Source organism: Ictidomys tridecemlineatus, unplaced genomic scaffold (genome assembly GCF_052094955.1).
Source record: "Ictidomys tridecemlineatus isolate mIctTri1 unplaced genomic scaffold, mIctTri1.hap1 Scaffold_631, whole genome shotgun sequence".
NCBI classification, from domain to species: Eukaryota; Metazoa; Chordata; class Mammalia; order Rodentia; family Sciuridae; genus Ictidomys; species Ictidomys tridecemlineatus.
In genome coordinates, this window is record NW_027524358.1 from 16,039 (window position 1) to 23,875 (window position 7,837).

General features: G+C 49.6%; 1 pseudogene; it reads right to left on the minus strand.

The window, feature by feature from the left end:
- Nucleotides 1-5,443: 5,443 nt before the first annotated feature.
- LOC144374253 (potassium voltage-gated channel subfamily A member 5-like) lies at nt 5,444-7,340 on the minus strand (annotated as a pseudogene).
- Between the last annotated feature and the right edge of the window lie 497 nt (nt 7,341-7,837).

The following is a 7,837-nucleotide window of genomic DNA, read 5'->3' on the forward strand; positions in this document are numbered from 1 at the left end:
CAGACCTTTTGATTAACACTTCTGTCTTCTCCCATTTACTGTAAGCACTTAGGAAAGAGCTATCTACACCTACAACACTGCTTAAAAACATACTTCTTTCTTTCTTTCTTTCTTTTTCTTTTTCTTTTTTTGTGTGTGTGTGTGTATGTGAGAGATACCAGAGATTGGACCCAGGGGTGCTCTACCACTGAGCTATATCCCTAGCCCTTTCTTTTTTTTTTAAAGACAGAGTGAGAGAGAGAGAGAGAGAGAGAGAGAGAGAGAGAGAGAGAGAGAGAGAGAATTTTTTAATATTTATTTTTTAGTTCTCGGCAGACACAACATCATTGTTTGTATGTGGTGCAGACGATCGAACCCGGGCCGCAAGCATGCCAGGTGAGCTCGCTACCGCTTGAGCCACATCCCAAGCCCAAGCCCTTTCTACTTTTTATTTCAAGACAGGTTCTCAATAAGTTGCTGAGACTAGCCTCTGACTTGCAATCCTACTGCCTCAGCCTCCCAAATCACTGGGGTTACAGGTGTGCACCACCATGCCCTGCAATATTCAATTTTACTGCTCACAAGGTTCCATCTTCATGAAGCACCATGACATACAACTGAGTCAAATTTGGTGCCACTTTATAACAAGGGTTGCCTCTCCCCCAGTTCCCAATAACATTCCTCATCAGAATAGCTTACTCTTCATAACCCCTCAGCATTCTGTTCCTGGCCTCAAAAGTGTTCTCTTTGATGGTCAGAAGGGCAAGCTCTCTCTGCAGCTTCCTCTTTCCTTTCTGGGCTTTTACAAGAACCACCCTTAATATATATTTTTTTCACCCTTAATATTAATAGTCTGTTCATGGCAACGTAGGTTTCTCTTGGCGTGCACCTCAAAACTCCTCTAGTTCCAAAGTTTCTTCCACACTATGAATATTTGCAACAGCAGCTTCTCCCCCACTTGTGGGTGCCTACTTTCAGGCTTTGTCTTTTGGGGTGGCTCAGGTGGCTTATAAGCAACAGAAACTTATCTAGGTTTGTGCCAGGGACCAGGATCTCTGTGGAACTCCCAAGCTTGTAATTTAACATCTCCGTTATGCTTGAAAGGGTGGAAAAGTTTTTTTTTGCTAGTGAAGATTGGGCTTCCTGGACTTATTTAAGAAACAAGGCTGGAGTACAGCTCAGTGGTAGAGCATGAGCTTAGTATGCACAAGGCCCTGGTTTTGATTCCCAGCACTGCAAAATCAGAAGAAAAAGAAAGAGAGAAGGATCAAAGAGCTAGGCATGGTGGCTCACACCTGCAATCCCAGCATCTCAGGAGGCTGAGGCAGGAGGATCACAAGTTCCAGGCAGACTCAGCAACTCAGTGAGGCCCTAAGCAAATTAGCGAGACCCTGTCTCCAGGACCAGCTGGAAGAAAGAAAGAAAACAGCAGCAGCAATTATCAAAACAGCTGGTATTTATTAAGTTCTTATTCTGTGTCAGACACAACACCAAGTATGTCACTCATATTAACTTAGCTAATCCACTCAACAACCCTATTAATTAGTAACCTTTCCAGCCCCATTTGCAGAAATAGGGACTGAAGCCAGGTATGGTGGTACACACCAATAATCCTGGCAATTCTGGAGGCTGAGACAGAAGGATTGCAGGTTTGAGGCCAGCATCAGAAACTTAGTGAGGCCCTGTTTCAAAAAATAAGAACTGGGGATGTAGCTCAGCTATAAAGTGTCCTTGGTTTCAATCCCCAGTACAAGAAGATGAAAAGGAGGAGGAGGAGGAGGAAGAGGAGGGAAAGGGAAGGAGGGGAAGAGTAGGAGGAGGAAGAGGAATAGATTAAGGCACAGATTTACCCAATTCCCATAGCTGGTAAATGGCAAAATGGGTACTGCAACCAAGTAGCCGTAGCTACAAGAGGAAGGCTGAGTTGCAGCTCCGGTGAGAATGGCTGAGTCAGGTGGAGATCCCAGTGAAATGTACAGGGGAGTCCAGAGAGCAGGCTGAGAACGAGCTTGAAGATATTCTCCCAGGACTCTGCACTGGGGAGTCAGGTGGGGCCCAGGAGGGGGACCCCAGTCTCCCCACCAAGCCTCCCTTGGGCAGAACCAGGACTGCCCAGCCAATCCTGCTCTCTAAGTCCTTCCCATCTTTATTCAGAATAAAAGCTGAAGGCCTCCCGTGGCCCACAAGCCCTTGCTTCTGCAGCTGGCACTGGCTTTGGGTCCCTTGGGTATCCAGAGAATATCTTGGCAAAGGAGAAGCAGGGAGACTCCAGAAACCTCCCTCAGAGCTCCTCCCCACTTGGTCTGTACCCCCCAAACACAAGCAGACACTGCTTTCAACAAGCAAAGCCTCGATTTCTTCTGTTTTCTGTCCTAGTTGGCTGTATGCAGCACTGTATGCTGAGGCACAGTGGTTAAGACTCAGGGCTTTGGAGGCTGCCCTCTGAGTTGAAGTCCAGCCCCCCCACTTAATAATCCGGTGTTAGGTTGGTGCAGTGGCACACGCCTGTAATCCCAGCAGCTCAGGATGCTGAGACAGGAGGATGGGGAGTCCAGAGGCAGCCTGAATAACTCAGGGAGACCCTGTCTCTAAATAAAATACAAAAAGTGGCTGAGACTGTAGCTCAGTGGTTAAGTGCCCTTGGGTTCAATCCCTGGTACCCCCCCCCCCAAATAATAATCAGGTGTTAGGTAGTAGTTGAGATCTCAGTTTCCCCATCTGTAAATTGGAGGTGATATATTGTGCTGACCTGGCAGAGTTGTCCTCAAGATTAAATAAATTAGTCTGGGTAAAGGTGCCCAGGGGAAGGTAGGCGCTGCTAAATGTCATTAGGAAGGGCCTGCAGGGCCGTCTTCGCTGCTGGAGCTGCTGTCTCAGGAGCTTGGATCACTTTAACCCAGGTGCCCAGAGGCACTTTGCAGGATTTTCAAGCCTCTGGGGTTGCAGAGGCCTCCTGTGCTGCCTTCTCCGTGTGTGTGTGTGTGTGTGTGTGTGTGTGTGTGTGTGTGTGTGTGTGTGTTTGCAATTCTCGCAATAGGTTCCCATAGAAGCTTGCCATGTTAACACCTCCCAAGGCTCCACGGGTCTCCTGGGCAGGTAGAGAGGATAACAGATGCAGCCAACCCCAGGAGGGCAGGCGGGTGGCCCAGAGCTCCTGCTCAATGCACAAGGGAGGTAAATAAAAGTCCCAGAAGGGTTAGGCCACGAGGTGCACATTAGGGTAAGAATCAGATGAGAATCCAGTCTTCCTCTCTCAGCAACTGGGGGCTTTCATTTCTTTTTTCTTTTTTCTTTCTTTCTTTCTTTCTTTTTTTTTAAATATTTTTTAGTTGTCAATGGACCTTTTTATCTTATTTACTTATTTATATGCAGTGCTGAGAATCAAACCCACTGTCTCACATACACTAGGCAAGTGCTCTACCCCTGAGCCACAACCCCAGCCCCTTGTTTCCTTTACAAAGTGTAAATTATACAAGTAAGGAGTCTCCTCATCTGAAAAACATGCAGGTAAGTGAAAACAATGTGTCATGGCCACCCTGTGTCACTGGCCCGCACTCTGTACCCAGGCCCTGGCCCTGCTTTTCCACTTGACAAACCACCCTCCGGCATAGTGGCTCCCCGGACAGCCATGGGTCTGTTTATGCATCCGGGTAGCCCCAGTGCTGAGGACAGCGGCCACAGTGAAGGCAATAAATATGCATTCGATCCCTGTCCCCACCATGCCAAGGTAACTGCCATTATCAGTTGGCCTTTCTTTCCTTCCAGATCAGCATCATCCAATAGAAAGTTCTGCAACAACAGAAATGTCATCATTAGCCACTGCTGCACTTCAAGTTCGGCTGATGGCTTTGAGGAACTCTAAATTTAATCCTATTTAATTTGTATCTAAATGTAAATAGCCAGCCACCAGTGGCTAGAGACAACTGCCCCAACCCTGACACCACACCTTCAGAATCAGTCAAAAAGCTCACTCTTGAGGAGTGGACCTGTGATTATGGGTCACAGGCCCTCCCTGCTGAAACTGGAAAACAACCAGTCTTTGGATTATCCAGCAGGAAAAGCAGCAGCAGGAATCCTGATATATAGACCCAGAGAGAAATTGTAGCCAGGGTTATTCCTATTGTCATGTTTTGCCACAGCCACTCAGTATAAAGGAAACAAAGGGATTTGCTTTGAGTTCAGGGACTGCTCAGGGCAAGGCTACAATCTGTCAAAACCAGCCTTTAATGGGAACAGGCAAATCCTTCCCCTGGCCTCTTGCTGCTACTGTCCACCATAAAGGCTTTGCTTATTCCTCTGCTGTGCCATAGGGCAGTGGGCATCAGGCACTGTTCCCTGTGTGACTTTCACACTCATCTGCACTTTTGTGAACAGATTTCATGCCTGTGGAAATCAGATTTGTTTCTCAGATCTATTGAGAGCAGTGCCAAGGAAGTCCTAAAACCTGCAGAAAAGGACACTTCAGAAATCCGGCCCCAGGGAACCACTGGGGTGGAGGGGGGGGTGTACTCACCATCCTCTTCCTTTTAGCCCCCTGCACATTCCATACTGATGTGGTGTCTGATACCACACATCACACAGCACCTTGCAGTGTGTCTGTGTCAAAGGCAGCCTGAAACAAACAGAATCTACCCACCATCGCCTCTGAGGCTTAGAGAAACCATTATTAGCTTTCCAAGTCTTCTACCCCCAGTCGAGGCATTTGCCCTGACTCCAAAACCAGAAACAACAAGTGGCAGACTATTATCTAAAGTTTCAAAAAAAAAAAAAACCTAACACTTGCCCCAAGTAAGTCACAATTTATTTCCTGGGATTAAAAATAAGGAAAATGGATTATCAGAAGTCTTCCTCTAACACCATTAGAATGCTTTTCAAAGAAAGTTATAAGAATCACTTAAGGCTCACAGAAAAAGTCAGATCTGTTTTTTGTTGTTTTTTTTTTCCAGAACATTCCTTACCCTAGATATAAAGCACCCATATCACATCCCAGAAAAGAGAGAGACTTGAAGAAACAGTCATGCCAGGATCTCTGGCTCCAAGTATCCCAGGAAAACATCAAAAAACTCTTTTACATAAATTCAACATATATCTTGGGAATAAATGCAAATATTCTCCCTCTGAACTACAGTACAAAAATTCACTCACCAGCCATAAAAATAACATTGTCTTCTATACACAAATATAATAATATGTAAAACAAATTTGGAACACATGGATGGGGAGAGCTACAGAATCTCTTGGGATCTGAGCTATTTAAAGTCATTTTTGTTTGGGTTATCCCTCTGCTGGGTATAGGAAGCTGGCTAAAATACATTCAACTCACAGCGCTCACCATTTCAACAGCTCCTGTGTCATGGAATGTGGTACTTTTTAAAAATAGGCGACCCTTGGTGTCATGGGAAAAAAAAGAGGGAAAATGGGGAGTTAGAGGGTAGGAGGAAGAGAAAAACAGGCTTCAGTAACAAGGTGGACTTGGAATACTCTGTGGTATAAAGTAAATCTCCAGCTTCAGAGGCCACCCCTGTTCCCCAATCTGCTGCCTCCCTTTACAAGTCAGTTTCCCAGCTGCTGTCCAGACAGAGGGCATACAGAGATCTCCGCAAGTCAACATTGCTCTTGGCCTTGAGATTACACTTCTCCAGGGGGCAGCTGCCCCTTCGGTTACTGTCGGAATTCTCCAGGGACCCCCCAGCCTTGCAGAGGGAAGCCTTACTCCAGCTGGACTTCCTTTGTCCTCCGGAGTCTAGTCCAGACCCCCGTCTCTGGTTGCCTTGCTCTTCCTTCAGGGCTCCCTGCTCTTCATGGTCTGTCTCCTGGTGACAGAAGTAGTTAAAGTTGGATACAATGACGGGCACAGGCAGGGCAATGGTGAGGACCCCAGCAATGGCACACAGAGAGCCCACAATCTTACGACCCACGGTGATGGGCCTCATGTCCCATAGCCCATGGTGGTCATAGTGACTACTGCCCACCAGAAGGCATCAGGGATGCTGGAGAAGTGGGACCCCTGGTTGTCTGCTTCTGCAAAGTAGACGGCACTGGAAAAGAGGATGACTCCAAGGAAAAGGAAGAAGATGAGCAGCCCCAGCTCCCTCATGGAGGCCTGCAAGGTCTTCCCCAGAATCTGCAGCCCTTGGAGGGTCTCGAGAGCTTGAAGATGCGGAACACCCGGACCAGGCGGATCACCCTGAGGATGGCCAAGGACATGGCCTGCTGCCCGTTCTGGCCACCCCCTCCTCCACCTCCTGGCTGTTGTTCTGCCAGTTCAGTGCCCAGGGTGATGAAGTAGGGAAAGATGGCCACAATATCAATGATGTTCATGGTGTTCCTGGAGAACTCTGCCTTGCTGGGACAGGCAAAGAAGCACACAAGCAGCTCAAAAGTGAACCAGATGACACACGTGGTCTCTACAATGAAGAAAGGGTCTGCCAATGTCATAGGCAGGGGTGGAGCCACTGTCGGCCAGAGGGAGGTGCCATGGCCCCACTGCCATTTGTCCCTGAGGCGGGGGCAGAAGGCTGGTAAGGCACCGGGGGATGTCGAAGACACTCATGTTCATCCCTGAACTCAGGCAGGGTCTCCAAGCAGAAGGTGATGATAGAAATGAGAATGACTAAGACGGAGATGATGGCGATGGCCCGTGCAGACCCAGAGCTTTCCGAGTATTCAAAGATCAGCCACACCTGACCTTGGAACTAGTTACGGGGCAGGGGTTTCTCCTCTTCTTTAATGAAGCCCTCGTCCTCCCGGAAGCACTCCATGGCCTCGTCCCCCAGCTGGTAAAAGCAGATCTCATCTGCGAACACTTCCAGGGAGACATTGACCAGCCTCCACAGGCGCCCTCCAGACTGGTAGTGGTAGAGGATACCATCGAAGCTGGGCCGATTGCGGTCGAAGAAGTACTCATTTCTCAGAAGGTCAAAGTAGGGCAGACGCTTGGCTGGGTCCCCCAGGAGGGTATTGGGGAACTGAGCCAAGGTGCCCAGCTGCGTCTCGAAGTGCAGCCCAAAGATGTTTATGAGAACTCGCTGGTGGTGAAGGGACCCCGATCCCAGTACTGGTACCTGGTCCTCCACCATGCCCAAGCTGGGGTTGCCTTCTCCCTCCTCATCCTCTGGAGTGGGCCGTCTAGGCTGAGGCAGTTCCTGAGGCAGCGGAGTCAAAGGTCCCCCTCCTGGGTCCGTGCCCCTCTGTGTGCTGCACCCCCTTGGAGCCTGCTCCTTTTGCCCATCGCTAAGCCCAGCTGTCGGAGGATACTGAAGCTCTTCTCCCATGGTCTGACCACAGCCTGGTCTTGCCTCACCTTCTCCTCTGATGGTCATGGCACCTCCATTCTCCAGGGGCACCAGGGTGATCTCCATGGCCCTGGAGCAGGGGGCATGCTGCGCCCTAGCCAAGGGCTCTTGTGCCCCCCACTCAGGTTCTGCCTACACCTCTTGTCGGGCTCCTCTCCCGCAGTCCGCTGGTCTGGCTTTGGGGCGGGCTGGGGTTGCTGGCACGATCCTCTCCCTTGGTCCTGACATCAAGAGCTTCTGCCCTGCTCTATGCTCCTCTCCCTCTCTCTCCCTTACTCTCTGTTCTGGCAGCCGGTTACCAGGCAGCCAAAAAGCCTCCTTCCAGCAGATGCAACCTTCAGCTGCCCCTCTGGCTGCGCTGCTGCTGCAAGGCCTCCACCCTTTGTGCCTCCCCCGCCTTCTTCTCCAGCTTCCCTTCCCGAGTATGTGGCAGCGGGTTTCTCCCAAGAGGACTCAGCTGGGGCCCTGGGCTAGAGAAAGGAGGGGGGCAAGAAGGTCCCCACACCTCGGAGGGTGGAAAAGAGGGAGGGAGCTGCGCGAGAGAGAAACAGGTTGTACTGAGA